Here is a 16,335-nt window from a genome sequence, read left to right as displayed (position 1 = left end):
ATCTTTAGATACTTTGAGGCAAAACATGCTACAAACACCATAAATATTGTCCATCGAATATTGCATACATAGGGATCTTTGTCTAAATATGTCAACTGCAAGAACACTTAAGAATGAATTTTTGCCCAGAAAGATTAATGCATGAAAACAAGATGTAAAAAGTAACTGACTAATGTTTAATGAAGGTGCATGCTATTCAGGTCAACCAGTTAAATTTCTGACCTGCCTTTTCTTACCAAATGCAAGCTAAAATAGAATTCTTGGCTGAACAATACAATCTGATTATAGTCTTGGAACTTCAGTGTTTGCTATTACCACGTATCTCAGTAGCGTTTATTATTTGGGGCTCATTACTGTGCTTATATAATTTCTGCACAGAAAATAGTTGGCTTATGGGAAATCATAGAATGGGGTGCAGCAAGGAACCATTTGGATTTGATCAACCCATCATACCGTACATCACCTGCTCAGCATTACTGTAGGACTTTTTGCTAAAGTTACTTCAGAGTTGCAAAATCACAAGTTGGCAGCCTTGTCCTGCAGGCCACTCCTTCATTTGTTCTGATCTGAAGTATGTTGGTACGTATGAAGAGGGCCGTATTCAAGTGGCACAGTTGAATGTGGTGGGATGAGCCTTTGGTAATGTTTAAAGTGAGGCAGGTAACTAATACTAATTTCATTGTGTCTTGCCTGCCCACAAGTCCTGGATGAATGAGAATTAGATGAGGAAATGGGATATGGGGCGCAATGGGGCTTGCCTGTGACTATCCATCCTAACATTTTCTACGTAGTTTTAATGAGCTAGCGCGCTATGCAGTTGCAGTTAGTAAGAGGTAATGACAGACATGACTCTACTTTGGGAAGTGTAAGCTAGCTGCATGAGCAGTGGGTGTGTCAAGAGGTAAATCTTGTAGCTGAGTCACTGGTTTTACAGAACTCCAGTGCAATGCTATCTCATTTGCTTGCTTTTTTAACTTTCCGGAAGATATGATGTAGTAATTGGTGTGATTTCCTTACTAATCTAATGTCTATAATACATATTTTAACCTAATGAGTCCTGAAAACTACTCTAGCTGTAGCAGATGAACAAGTTGCTTAGATGTTTTTTGGCAGGGGGTTCGTTTTTTCCTCTCTTGAAAAATTATAGGGAACTTTCAGAAATACTTTGATTGTGAATTGTTGTTTCTCAGGCAGTTCATGTACTGACTTAGGGAAGCCCTGGAGCAAGGAGCAGCTACATGGAAATTTGACCTTGCTCTGTAGTGCTTTGCTTCTGATTATACTTGAAGCCTCACTCGTTGTTACAAGTAGTAAGAATCAAACCTTGTTTAGCATGTGCAAGGTCACAGTACATCTACAAAAGCAGACACCAAATCAGTCAGTATTCATATGTTACCGCAAATCACAAAGAGAGAGAGAGAGAGAGAGTAACCATATCAAGAGAAGATGAGAAGCAGACAGTGAAAGGAACTCAGAGACCAGAATTATGGCCCAAGCTAAATTAAATACAAACCAGTAATTTCACGTTGGTATTTCATCTTTTAGATATTCTACTTGTTTTCTTATGCAAAATAACTTTTCAAAGGGTAGAAGAGGAGACAGAGCTTTAGGAGCACTATTCATTCATGTTTCTCTATCTATGCTTCATGCAGACCTTGGCACCAAGAGAATAAGCTAGTATTGAACGATGTCTGATAGCGTGCACCCTGCAACAGCTTTTGTAGTTATGTTGTTATCCTCTCCAGTTATTAAAATCTTAAGAAAGATTCCTTTGAGATTGTGAAAGCGGCTTAGAAATGCAAGTTTGAAAATCATCAGTGGCAAGACCCCTTTATCTGGCTTGTATGTGGTTTGTTTGTGGTGGGGTTTTTTTGGAGATGCTAGGTAAGTTATGTGGAGTGGGCTTTGCTTCAGATGTCCAGCAGCAAAACACTTGCTTGATGAATCTAACTTAGTGTCATGTTTTGGGGACATCCAAGGCAGCTGGATATGATGCTGTTTCTTATAATGCCATCTACATAGATTCTGTGCTTTTCCACACTTGTTGGGTGCAACATCTGCTCTCAGTAATAAATTTAAACTTTTTAGACCCTTTCATTTTACATTTTAAACTCTAGAACTCTGGTGGCAGAAAAGGCATGCAATATAAATAGATAATAATACTTATATCTGTGATATAGCTAAAGATATATCTCATATAATGAATAAGATTACATACCATCATTCATTAAAGTATGTGACTGTACTGTGTGTATATATATTTTAGAAAAGATGAGATTGTAATCCTTACATGTCTTGAGAGCTAAAGGCTTTAAAAATGTATATAAAAATTACCAAATAACAAAAAAACAAACAGTTCACCAAAAAAATGTTATTAGTATAAGCTACCCACTTTCAGTGACAGTGTACAATCAGTGAAGGAGGACAGAAACTCCCCAGCTGGCTTTGCTGTTGTTCTTAGTGCCCAAAGAAGTGTGCTGGCTGCTCCCACAGGAGTAGGACTCAGTCTCCATCTATTCACTCTATCACAAGAGGAACTGTGAGTGCCAGGGTTGGATAATGTTGTTCATTCCTCTATGGCATTGCCTCTTTTCTCTGGTCATTAACTAGGACAGTGGCCTAGTGCTGCAGCTGGGTCAGTAATGTCACCTGATTTATAATATGTTAATAACTAGAAGTTTCTAATTTATTTTCCTTTTGCTTTGTATTATACAGCTTTGACTAAAATGTTTGGTCTTGGATATTAGAAAATGTGTAAAGTGGTGATAATTTTCTTGTAAAATTACAAAATTTTCTTACATGCATAACACTGATCCAAAGGGAAAAGAGACCTCATGAAATAAGGATACTTTAGCTTAAAATTCAGCTTATCAGTTAAGCAATTTTCAGTTTGATATTTTTAGATTTGTTATGCAAAGTCCTTAAGCACATCCCTCTGGGAAGCAGGAAGCTCTAGAGTAATTTTTTTTGGCTGAACCTGGACTGTAAAACATAGGTGAAAGGTATTAGGTTGGTGCTGTAAATATGAGGCCTTTATTGCAACTAGAACACCACTTAATGAAATAATCCAAAGTCTGGTGAAATCAGAAAAATATCTACTGAACACACTAACTCAGTATCAAAATGTGACCTACAGTCATTATTTTTTTTGAGATTATGTTTTTTAATCAGAAATGAAGTTACTGAACAAAAAATTATTCCTAAGGTTGAAACATCTGTATCTATCATAAAAACTTCTGTGTTATGAGATTAATAAATCTTATGGTTTATATAAATAATATATCCAAAGACAAGATGCCACTAATATTCAGGGAATGGGGGTCAACTATTACTGTCTGTATCTGACTGTACGGGAAGATTTATCTTCTCTTTTTGCCCCACTGCTGGCTTATTCTTGCTGAGTGCAAATGCCTTTTGGGAGATACGTGTATGTCTTCTTCAGGCTGAGACCATGCTTGTTAATTTTTTCCCTTTTTATTTACTACCTTCTGGCTTTTGTTTGTTTGTTTGAAAATTGAGTTTCACAGTGACACATTTTGTACTTTATTTACTAAACATGTTAAACTGTAGCTTCTATTAAAACCTGAAGTAACTGTACAGCCTATTCCCTTTGGCTATCTTGAGATGATCTGGGACTACCCTCGAAATTCTACTGCTTCCCTTTGTATATGTTTAGTTGCAGTCTTTTCATTCTGTTAGACTCAATTGTCTTGGTGGTTTTGTTTACAGTATCTTTAGTTTTGATAGAAGATAAATGTAGCCTTAGAGAGAAATCTATATCCATACATACTCTTATCAACTGCTTTGATCATGCAAATTTTTTATCTTGTTTAGGTAATGTTTAATGAAGTTATGTTGCCACACTACTGTCCATTTCTGTTGACTAGACAACCTTTTTGGTATCATTAAGAGTAAAATATTAAAACGCTGATCTGTCTTTCTTTACTCCATTTTATTCTGTGTCTGGTCATTGCAGGTATAATTTAATTTTCCAGATTTGTAGGTACATTGCTATTTGTGGATCTTACTTTGCCTATTTTAATTTATTTTTTCTTTCTTTAATTTCTATTTGTTACTATCTTAATATTTATATTTTCCTATTTTGAACACAGTTATGTAAAGTATTTGTATATGAAGTGCAGGAAAAACCAGTATGTTGAAAATCTATCTATATGCTTTAGGTAGACTGTGTGTTGTACAGAACTAGCTCTTTATTTAGTTTTTATTGTCCAGGTCCAGTACAAAACAGAGAAAAGCTATCAAATGCTTTCCTTTTCAGAGGAAGCTGGCTTTCATGTCCTTATTCATCTGTCCCTAAACTTCACAGTGTCCTCCTATGTGACACATAGGATTCTAGCAATGGCAGTGTGCAGCTAGAATTTTAATTAAGGATGTTGTTTTCTTTTTGTGTTGAAGAACTTTTTGATGAGCTCAAATGCATCAAGTATGTGCATATCTGACAGTATAAAGAAGTAAAGGACAAAGACCTGTGCTTGCTCTCTGTCAGAGACGGTTTAAAATATTTTGCCATTTGATGTGCTTCATTCCACTGCAGAGGTAGAAAAGCTGTAATTCTGCTTCATGAATTGTCTCTTCCATTTGCAGTCATGGAAGTGCTTCTACTGTGGAGCTGGTGTAGCGTACGTGCCATTTTATTTTTATCTTCATTGAAATGCAGCTGGGACTAGGCATGAATCCACTAAACTGTCTTGGAAATGGAAATGTCTTTCTGTGACTGGTTTAGTGTGCCTTTTTGACTGAGAATTGGAGGCATCCATGTTGCTTTGACAAGCTTTTTAAACATCCAATTCATTATTGCTGATGCTGTGAATTTCATTAGTACAAGATCTCTTTCAACGTATGGACTGATAAACTGCATTCTGTTTAACAGTAGGATAGAGATTTCGTGGTTGAATGTTCTCCAGGACTGAGTAACTATTGAACAGCATGTGCTGGCTAGTCTAGAAAAGGATCTGATGATCTTCTTTAACCATTCAAGTATGGCAGATAAGTTCTGTATGCCAAAAAACTCAAGCCCCCAAAATCCAAAATAGTGCACTGTGTGCTTAGTGTTTCACCTTCAAATGTCAATTTGACAGCAAATGCCGCCTGATTCTTTAAGTATGAAGCCATTCTACTAAATGAAATAGGCTTAATTTGTAAACTTCATTGAAGTAATTGAATTAGTCCAGAACTAATGTCCTTTCTACAATCCAGTAGAATTGTTTCACTGGTAGTATATGGCTGTTAATTTGGGGGAAATTGTGTTCTACTATAGCACAAATGAATGCATTTGTCACAGAAGAATGGTTGCTTGTCACCCACCCGTCTGTGACTGACTGACTGAGTTCTTCTGTAGCCATGTGGGAATGATATCCCACAACTGTGAGTTTATTTTTCTTTCGGTGTATCTTTGAGGTAGGAGCTTCTGCTTAAAACAAAGCACCAACATTCTCATTGATCAGCTTTCAGACATTATTTAGATTATACAGAGAAAAAGAAGCTACAATTATAATACTACGTGCTTTAAATGAGACAGAGGCAAGTGATAAAATAAAACTTCAGGTTTCAAAAGGCAGAGAGAGTAGTCTCTCAAAGGAAAAAATCCCCAAAGAAGTGAAAGGGAGAGTAATTATTCTGAAACATGCTGCTGAATTAATGAAATTGCTAAGTAGTGAAATACAGTGACACATATTTTACGAAAACATTCTGCATTTGAAGAAGGGTGTTGTAAGGTGTTGCTCATTGCGGCATGCTTTATTGCTACCTGTGTGGCTTTCCTAAAGCCTGTGAGCTGTTGCATGCCTGCATCTGTTTAGTAACAGTGGTATCGTGTTAAAATAATTATGAGTCAACAGCAGAAGTGCAAAGCTGGAAAGATTGTCTCTCTGATGTGAGGTTTGTTTGGCTTGTACATCCCTTGTACTAGCTGCAAAATAAACAAAATAATTCTTGTGTTGGAGACTTCCTACAAGTAGGACATCACATGTTCCCAAGGGTGTAAATAGCCTTCCCTGTCTGGATACTGTTGCAAGGTCTAACCTAAAACTTAAGTTTGTTATATAGTGGATATGAAATAATTTCATGAATTTTCACCCTTTCTCATGCTTTAACTCCAGCTGGCAACTAAGCACTACGCAGCTGCTTGCTCCCTCCCTCCTGGTGGATGAGGGAGAGCACTGGAAGAGTGAAACTGAGAACTCAGGGGTTGAGATGAAGACAGTTTAACAGGTAAACAAAAGCCACGCACACAAGCAAAAGTAAAACAAGGATTCATTCAGCACTTCCTATTGGTGGGCAGGTGTTCAGCATCTTTAGGAAAGCAGGGCTCCATCAGATGTAACAGTTACTTGGGAAGACAAATGCCGTAATGCCAAATGCAAATGTCCCCTCCACCTTCCTCCTCCCCCCAGCTTGTATATACTCAGCATGACGTTCTATGGCCTGGAATACCCCTTTGGCCAGTTCAGGCCAGCTCTCCTGGCTGTGCCCCCTCCCAATTTCTTGTGCTTCTCCAGCTTCCTTGCTGGCAGGACCTGAGAAACGGAAAAGTCCTTGACTTAAGTATAAGCTTTACCCAGCAACAGCTAAAAGCATCAGTGTGTTATCAACATGGTTTTCCTACCAAATCCAAAACACAGCATTACCAGCCACTAAGAAGAAAATTAACTCTATCCCAGCCAAAACCAAGACACCCTTGCTGAGCTCTGCAGTGTGCACTGGCGGTTTCACTCATCTTGTTCCAGGTCTGTGACTCATCTCTGGGGGGCCTAAGCCAGCGAAGTTATTTCCAAATATTCTGCCAGTCCCTCATGAGGTATGCGTTAAGCAAACCTGGAGTCACTTGATGAAAGGCTGGGCCTTGAAAATGACATAGGGAGTGTTAAGGCCCATTCCCAGATAAAAGAATTGTAAAATGTTCTTTTAGCTGCCATGTTGTGGTTTAATCCTGGATGGTGACTAAGCCCCACACAGCCACTTGCTCACTGCCCCAGGTGGGATAGGGGAGAGAATCAGAAGAGTAAAAGTGAGAAAACTCAGGGATTGGGATAAAGACAGTTTAATAGGGAAAGCAAAAGCTGCACATGGAAGCACAGCAAAACAAGGAATTCATTCACTAGTTCCTATCGGCAGGCAGGTGCTTGGCCTTCTCCAGGAAAGCAGGGCTCCATCCCGCATAATGATTACTTGGGAAGACAAATGCCATAATGCCAACTGGCCCTTCCTTCCTTCTTCCCCCAGCTTATATATACTCAGCATGATGCCATATGGTATGGAATACCCCTTTGGCTAGTTTGGGTCAGCTGTGCCTCCTCCCAATGTCTTGTGCCCCTCCACCCTTCCTGCTGGCAGGGCCCAAGCAACTGAAGAGTCCTTGACTTGATACAAACACCACCCAGCAACAACCAAAAATATCATTGTGGTATCATCATTGTTCTTACACCAAATCCAAAACACAGCACTACCAGCTACTAAGAAGAAATTTAACTCTATCCCAGCTGAAACCAGGATGCATGTGCTTTCTTGTGTCTTCCAGAGATGGTCAATGAGCTCTCAGAGTAGACACCCATCCCACTTTGAGCAGAAATTGATAAATGCTCTGGTTACTTTTGAAGTGACACTGATTAAAAAAAACCCACAAAACACCCCACAAAAACAACACCCCAAAAAAAGCAACATCCTCGCTCCCACTGCAAAAAGACCAACCATAAACAGTTACTGGTTAATAGTCCGTGTCTGGCAGGCTATCAAAATCTGGGGGTAAATGACCATGCAAAGGCATTTACTCTCAGTGTTACATTCAATGCAAATGTGGTAGAAAAGTGCCTTGGAGCCAGAAGATAAAGCCTTGTTGGCTGTACTTTTTCTGCTTGTTGTGAAGTGGATAAGAAAAATCCTTGACTTAAATGGAACATGAAGCTCTTCTGGTTGGGTTGATTAGACCTGTTTCATCAGATTACAGTAATTTAAATGCAGTGGTTGTTTAAAATTATATTTGGCGTGTAAAGTAACTGACACAAGAGTATACTAAACATACAGGCTCTTCATTAACAGATAAAACTCTGGAAGGTTTGTAGAGTGCATATACTGGTTCATCATGGAGGTGGGCATAACCCTGATTAACCTTTCTACCAGCGGTTAATTTGGCCTGGAGTATATAAATTTTCTGTGAATTCTTTCATATTTTTGTAAGCCTAGCAATATACTGTTCTTTGGATGCTACAGATTTTATTTTTTGTAAACAGGGAATTCTCCACTGAACGCAATGTAAATTGCAAGGACATGTTTGATTATGAAGAACAAGTTACGAAAATATCTCTTAGAAATAATTATGGTTGATCCCACTGTCAGGCAGGAATATAGACTGGATACTTTACTGGCGTCTCCTTCAGCAGTATTTTCTATAGTTCTCTTACCAGGAATATCGGAATTAACTAAAAATGGTGGTAAGGGGAAAAAAGGGAAAGGAAAGGTTATTAATCTTCTATTCTTGGCTTTGCACAGCGGCTTGTGACATGGGCTTACTCTTCCATGACTCTGTAGAAAGCAGAGTGTGCTCATGGATACTGTTTTTGAAGATGTGGAGGCTCTTGAATGTACAAATGCTTCCCTGTTTTTCACTGACACCTAAGGATGTCTTAAAGGCCTCAAACAGCTGTTTGTTCCTTTTAAAGTTTGTACCTTACATCAGATGTGGCATGCAGAGGTAGACACACTGTATGGTGGTTTGAGGTGTATATTTTGCCAAGTTGTCTGTAAAAGTGACTTCTAAGCAGCCTGTAAAGTAAGTTAATGGGAGAAGCTGCAAAGCTGTTGGTTGCCATTGCCCTCTGCTCCCCCATTCTCTGTATTATTTATTATCTAGACTTGCTACAATTGGGCAGGACAGCAAGGCAAAAGAGAAAGATGAAATGTATAGAGGTGGTGGGACTAAAAAAAAAGGTACGTTGGTAAACAGCTATTATAATTTCATGAGTCTGGTAGAAATTGAAGTGTCAGTATTATTCTTACAGAGAGGACAACAATACATCTTTCTAATGTACCCTTTCCTCACCAATATCCAGCTGGTAAGATTTTATTGATTGCCTCTGTTAAATTTTTACTCCTGAGTATTTCAGCACTGACATTTTGGGGGTTTTAATTTACCTTTCCTCAGAAGGTTTCCTTATTTCTCCAAATAAGGAATTTCCCTTTCCTGTAAGCCTTCAGCATCATGTAGAAAGAAGATCCGGGATGTGGAATATTATTTTTTTTTTTTTTTTTTTTGTATAATGGTCTATTTAAGGAGTAATGTATTGCTTGTTTATTTGCCTTTTGGACTATTCTCTATACCCAGAGGTCCACAGCTACAGAAAGGTTCTCTACCTGAAGTTGAACAGGATGTTGCAGCCATTGATTATCGCAGTGCATTGCAGCGACCTCCAGGGGTTTTTAATCCAACAGAGTATACCAGTGAGTGAAAGTACTGACTTTAGAAAGGCTGCAGAGTTTGAAAGAGAACAGCTAGTTTAATAAGAGAACATGAGCAGGGGACACGGAGTGGTCCATTTTATCTGTGTGGTTTTGAACTAGAGCTTAGTAAAATGGAACAAATGGTCCCAAAATGAGCTAACTGTCTCAACTCAGACCCAGGCTTCCTTAACTCTGCATGTCTTTAACTCCTTTGACAGCTGTCTTCCACTGGGACAGAGGTGAAACTTCGCCAGGCTGCATTTGTTGAGCAGTGGTCCCCAGATTTGCAGCTCTCCCCGGGAAGACCTCAGAGCAATTACAAGTGTGTCACCTGGACAAAATGTAAAACTTCGCTGTCAGATTATCCTATCCCTGGTAAGGCATCTGGGGCCACCTAATTACTGATGAAAACAAGCTTAATAAAAAGGAAAATCATTGCAAAAGTAGTGAACTGCTATGGATATGTTACATGTTTGTGAAATGTTCATATTGCACTGTGATGAGTGTACGATAAAGATGAAAGTAATAGCAGGAGAATCAGTACAGAATAAGAAACGATTTCTAAAGGTGTTCTTTAGTTTGTAGCTGTTGTTTGTAGTCTGCCCCATGTGAGGAAGAATTGATTGTGACCAGACTAAATTTATGAAAAATGCCTGTGAGTGTTATGACAGAGCTGGTTTTGATTTGACCAGTCAATGAACCTTTGAAAAACCACTGAATGAATATGATGTTTTGCATGATAGCTGTAAGCCTGGACAGCATGTGGGTGAGGTAAACTGTATTCTGTAGACATTGACCTATTTATTTGTGTATCTTGCTGTGAAATTTCACCTCTAATTCCAGTATTACTTCCCTTCCATGAGATGACTGTGCAGCTGTGTATCCTATACAAAGCCTTATGCACTTGTTTACCTCTGCTGTCTAGAGGGCATTGCACATGCTGATATTTCCTTTAGGCTTGTATTTAAATTTTTGCTAAATCAAGATCTCAATACACTTGTAATATTCCCTGCATAGTATGGATGTATCATATTATAATCTAAGTAGAATATAGTAACAGGGTAAATGATAATATAAAATATGAGTTAGCAGTACTCAGTACAATGTGACTGTTCTTAGTTCATCTTTAAGTTCCCATACATTAATATGATAACGATTAATCACGGTAACGTGCTAAAACACTGACAAGGACTAAAGATAGTTTTGAATGACATTGTGTTAAACTCATTCGCTAAGCAATGCTGAGAACAGCTGCATAAAATCACAAAATATTCTGATGCCTACGGGGTTTTTTGTGAGTGGTTTTCTTGGTTTAACTTTTTGTTGGGTTTTCAGCTTGTTTGTGAGTTGGGTTTTTTGGTTTTTTCTTTTATTTGCTTTGATAACATAGCCAATTGAGTTCTTGATACAATGTGACCAGGTAAACCTAGGTTACAGCTATAACTGTTGGCTGCATGTTAAGCAAATGAATGTGAAATAGGAATAAACAAGACACTGGAAAAGAGGAGACTGAGAGGTGATCTTATCGCTCCCTACAACTACCTGAAAGGAGGTTGTAGGCAAGTGGGGATAGGTCTCTCCTCCCAAATAACTAGTGACAGGATGAGAGTAAAGGGCCTCAAGTTATGCCATGGGAGCTTTAGATTGGATATTAGGAGAAATTTCTTCACTGCAAGGGTGGTGAAGCATTGGAACAGTCTGCCCAGGGAGGCAGTGGAATCACCATCCCTGGAGGTGTTTAAATAGCAGGTAGATGCAGTGCTTAGGGATGTGGTTGTGGCCTACAAACACACCCTCCCAACTTGGTGTTGGCTGCAGACTCACTGAGGGTGCACTCGATCCCCTCGCCCAGATCACAGACAGAGACACGAACCGGGACCGGCCCCAGCGCTGAGCCCTGGGGAACACCACGTGTGCCCGGCCGCCAGCTGGATGTGGCTCCATTCCCCACCCCCCTTTGGGCTCGGCCAGCCAGCCAGCCTTTTACCCAGCCCGGAGCGCACACCTACAGGCCGCGAGCAGCCGGTTTCCCCAGGAGATGCTGTGGGAAACAGTGTGAAAGGCTTTACTAAAGTCCAGGTAAACACCCACAGCCTTTCCCTCATCGACTAGGTGGGTCACCTTGTCACAGAAGATCAGGTTCATCAAGCAGGACCTGTCTTTCACACACCCCTGCTGGCTGGGCCTCATCCCCAGGTTGCCCTGCACATGCTGCATGATGGCACTCAGGATGACCTGCTCCGTAACCTTCCCCAGCACCGAAGTCAGGCTGACAGGCCTGTAGTGCCCCAGATCCCCCTTCCTGCCCTTTCTGTAGATGGGTGTCACATTTGCTAAATCCCAGTCTTCTGGGACCTCCCCAGTGAGCCAGGACTTCTGATAAATGATGGAAAGTGGCTTTTGAGCCACCAGCTCCCTCAGTACCCTCAGGTGGGTCCCATCCAGCCCCATAGACTTGTGCGTGCCTTAGTGGTGTAGCAGATCACTGACCATTTCCCCTTTGATTGTGGGGGATTCATTCTGCTCCCCATCCCCATCTTCCAGCTCAGGGGGCTGGGTACCCTGAGAACAACTGGTCTTACTATTAAGGACTCGGGTAAAGAAGACATTAAGTACCTCACCCTTTTCCTTACCCTTTGTCACTATGTTTCCCCCCACATCCAGTAAAGGATGGAGATTCTCCTTAGCCCTCCTTTTGTTGCCAGTGTATTTCTAGAAACATTTTTTGATTGTCTTTTATGGCAGTAGCCACATGAAATTCTAGTTGTGCTTTGGCTCTTCTAACTTTCTCCCTGCACAATGTGTTTTGTTTCAATCATGTAGCTTGGGGCACTGGCCCCTGTGAAAGCAGAGGCAAGGCACTGGCACAAAGGATTAATTCTGATGCTTTTTTATTGCAGAGATAAAGTCCTGTAAGTTAGAGAAACAGGCTAGACTCATGAGAACAGGACAGTTTTCCTGCTATTCTGTTGTGGTCAATACCTGGCATTTCTGCTGACTGAGTTTCAGTTTGGAAAAGTGTCTGAGTAATTTTATTTATGTTGTATTACTGCATATTTCTAGATACATTTATAGCAAATCAATAAAGGTATAAAAATGCCTGTCTTCAGTTTGAACCTGTTTGGTGTAAATTAGGGATTAAATGTTTTTGTAACATTGTCTCACCAGTTATCTACTGCAGTGAATTTGCTGGACTCATTAAACGTTCTAGAGGACAAATTGTCTGTAAACTCACTCAAATTAATTCATGAACACTTAAACTACTAAAACTTGTTTTTTTCTATATATCTAGCTCTTAATTTAAAGTTATTTAAAGCTGAAGGATGATCACACAAGCTTTATTCCAGTAGGAAAGCAAGCTAAAACATTCAGTCTGCATGGCAGTGATTGGTATCCTGCTTGGCAATGCCTACAAAGGCGCCAGTTTGCCCTGAGATGCTGCAGGACAAGAGCTGTCTCAGTTTGTCCAGCTTATGGTGCGTTAGCCTGCACCTACAAGTAGCCGTCGCTGGAATTGCAGTGGTCCAGTGTGGTATCTTTCAGCTGTACTGTATTATCATGCAGAAAGGATGCAAAACTATGCTTGTACATCTCACATAAGGGTTTGTTAGGAAAGAACAAATGGCAGCTGAAGACAGAGTTTGGAACAAGAAAATAGCAGTGATAGTTAGCCATACTTCAAGCATCTTGTGGTAACCAGTGTGGCGAGTTCTTATTTGTGGTTGTAAATACCATAAAATAGTATTATATTACAGATCTTGTTATGATATAGTTGGGCTCTGATAAAAGTGGAATTTTTCTTCACTGTGTTACTATTTTAAAAAGCTGTGGCTTAGTGTAGAGTTAAAACTCTCCTTTTAATCAAAATCATTAGTGGTAGTCAGCTTAGGCCAGAAAAAGCAGAAGATCCTTTTACTATTAGCCTATGCTAAAAACAAAACAAAACAAATCCCCCAGACACCAAAAAACCAAAACAACCAAAAAACCCCCAAAACTAAAGGAAAGAAAACAAATAAAACAACTTGTGAAAATAGCAACTGGTTTGGCAACAATGCATTCTGGAAAATTGTTATTTAAGCTGATGTGCTATCTAGGTTAAAAATAGAATACTAGATTTTTTTTTTTAATTTAAAATATTTCTTGTGAGGTCAGGATCTGGTGTAAGATTTTTTTCTTTTGTTTGTTTGTTTTAAGGCTACAACTTGTATAATGCTAGTTGAAGGTACTTAAATAAAACAAAATTTAAGCCTTTCTCTCTGCTGTGCCCTTTAGAACAGAGTATTGAGGACAAAGAGGATCAGGGGAGACATAGAATGGCTGATAAAAGATGTTTGTACTGACACAGAGAGGTAAAGGCAGGGAGGAAGTTCACTGTTGTAGCCACTCTTACAAGTGCTTTAAAGGCTCATTTTATTTCAGAAATGTCATTTTCCTTTCCCTGTTTCTCACTATCATTCAAAAATTTCTGCCCAGCCAAACTTAAAACTCCCTGCCACTCTAAAGAATATAGAGTCTGTCATTATTCATGTATGCATTTGATTTCACACCAAAACCCAGAAACACGTCCTAGAAAAAAAAGTTAGAAAGTTCAAAAAAAACCCAAGTGATAAAAAATACTGGGTGTTACAGAGAAATATATCAGTTTATTCAGCTGCTTATTGCTATGTTCCAAAATTTTTGGATTAAACAATGAAATAAAAAAAAAAAAGGCAAGCATTTGGCTATGCAAGCAAAATTGGATTCTGTTCCTTTGTTTCTGGGACAGTGAAACCCAGTTGTCCTTAACTTTTTTTTTTGTGTAGGAATTTGACCTAAACTATTTATGTTAGCTTTCAGTGGTGCTTTCAGTATGGGAATTACAGCCAGGAACCCAGGCTACTATTCCTGACTGAGTGGACATGTCATTTATTCTGCTGGTTTCTTGATTTTATTATCTGTCAAATGTGTGTAGAAGAGCTCTTGAGGAGTGTTGTAAACCTGGTTTTTGTAAAACATCTAGCTTCTACTTTGCTTACCACACTGTACTTTTGGGGAGGGCGGGGAGAGATCTAAAAGGTGCTTTTTATCATCAGGTTTTCTCCCTGTGGAGCATCACTGAACCTGTGTCATTGATTTTGCTGAAAAAGCAGTAAACAGTTGATTACCTAGGAGATACATGAATTATGCACATTATTGCAATGGTTTTATGTAGCGAATGGAACATAGGTTCTGTTCTGTAGTCTACACAAGGCTGAAAACCACGTCAAGCAAATTTCTCATCTCAGTTCAGGTGGGTTTTGTGGATAGTGGGTAATTTTTGTGTGGAACAGCTTCATGGCATTCATTGTATTTTGCCATAGCTCATGCTACCACTTTGAAAGGGAGAAGAGGAATCAATCAGCTGTCTCACAGCAGGATAATTCCCTCCAAGTGATGCCAGGTCAGTTGGATTTGAGTTGATTTGTCTTATATACAGCTTCGATGACAGCTGGATTTGATACCAGAAATACTTAGGGACAGTCATATCTGATTCTCTGGGCATCTGCTCCTGTTTAGGAAGCAGGGCTCAAGCTTATTTATGATACAGAAAATTGGTGGTGTTCAGTGCATTTTTTCAGCTTGGCTTTCAAAAGTAGACAGCAGAGCTGTCTGCTTATGCTTGTATTCTGGACACTTGGCCTTTGTGAGGTTCAAGAGAACAAGAAATCGTATCATTTCCAAATCTTTGGGAATTAGGAACAGAGAAAGAAGCAGTCTGTCTTAAAATCCTCTATCAAGGGAGTAATGACAATGATTCATGTGTAGGCCCAAAAGAATATCTCTTACGCTACCTGTGTCATCATGGCAGCAGCAGCTACTTGCCTCAGAGAAGGGCAGGTACCTCAATGTACACAGCCCGTGGACAACACTGGGGTCACAGACTGCCAGCTGGGCCATCCAGTATACAATGTAGTAGTCATAGTAGACAGCTGCTTCAGAGGAAATGTACTTTAACTGAATTTTAAAGTATCTAGTTCAAATTCCAGTTGCAAGTTAGGGACAACAGCTTAAAGCTTTGTGCAGGCCAACCAACCAGGTTTTATACATTATTTTTTTTCCTGATTATTTACAGAAATTATTAATAGGTTGAGCTCTACTAGTCCATGTTATTTTCCAGGTAACTATGGAAAGGTTGTTATTGGCACTTCCTAGCTGGATTGTGGTGTAGAAATAACCAAATGTGAGGGTAAATGACAAGATGAGGGTAGAATGAGGGGCAAAATGGCAAGAATATGATAAATATGAATGAATTAGGATTGGTGCATATTATTAGTAATGTTGGTAACACCTCAGCTGTCAGGTCTGTGTTATTAGCAGCAATAAAAGCAGATCTCAGTGATGGATGTTCTTATTACAGTTAACTGGAACCTTAAACTTCGTTCATTCTTTCATGTATTCACATCTATCATAAATTTGAACAGTAATTTCTGGAAATTCTCTATAGTTTATTTCTTAATTCATGTTTCAGTATTTCTTCAATTAGTCTTCTTTTCAGATAGTTTCTTTTGGACTGGATCTTATGAAGCGACCTGGAAACTGCACCTCTTCTGGCATATCATGTTTGTTCCTATTTGTAATAGTTTCTGTCTTTTTCTCATTGGCTGAATGCTTTCCTAAAATTGCCTGAAACACTGTTTTACAGAAAAACAGCTGTGATATTCATTGCCTTTCTAAGAAGAAAAATAATGATTTTACACATAGACTAGGGGAAAGGCTTTGAGGGAATTTATGAATTCCCTTTCTTTGTTCACCCTGGGACTGAAATGAAAGTATTCATGTGGTGGACTAGTGTTGTTCTGTGGATAAAAAGTTAATATGGATTTCTGCTCTCCCTGCCCCAATTTGGTAAACTGTTTTTGTATG

The 16,335-nt window shown here is 39.3% G+C and overlaps 1 protein-coding gene across 9 annotated transcripts in view; it reads left to right on the top strand.

Moving 5' to 3' along the window:
* The window catches only part of MAPK10 (mitogen-activated protein kinase 10), a 175,547-nt gene that overhangs the window by 49,554 nt on the left and 109,658 nt on the right, over window positions 1–16,335 (top strand). For 5 of the 9 annotated variants that reach the window (XM_040583226.1, XM_040583219.1, XM_040583264.1 and 2 more), the window contains exon 3: window positions 9,672–9,828. The exons of 3 other annotated variants lie outside the window; for them this stretch is intronic. The gene's annotated coding sequence lies outside the window, so the exon portion shown is untranslated. Of the gene's footprint in view, window positions 1–6,119; window positions 6,232–9,671; window positions 9,829–16,335 lie in introns of those variants that run through there. One more of the 9 variants, XM_040583255.1, reaches the window with a different exon arrangement.

The sequence above is a fragment of the Falco naumanni genome, chromosome 1, assembly GCF_017639655.2.
Source record: "Falco naumanni isolate bFalNau1 chromosome 1, bFalNau1.pat, whole genome shotgun sequence".
NCBI lineage: Eukaryota > Metazoa > Chordata > Aves > Falconiformes > Falconidae > Falco > Falco naumanni.
The sequence above is the reverse complement of the archived record's forward strand: the minus strand, read 5'-3'. Positions and strand labels throughout refer to the sequence as shown.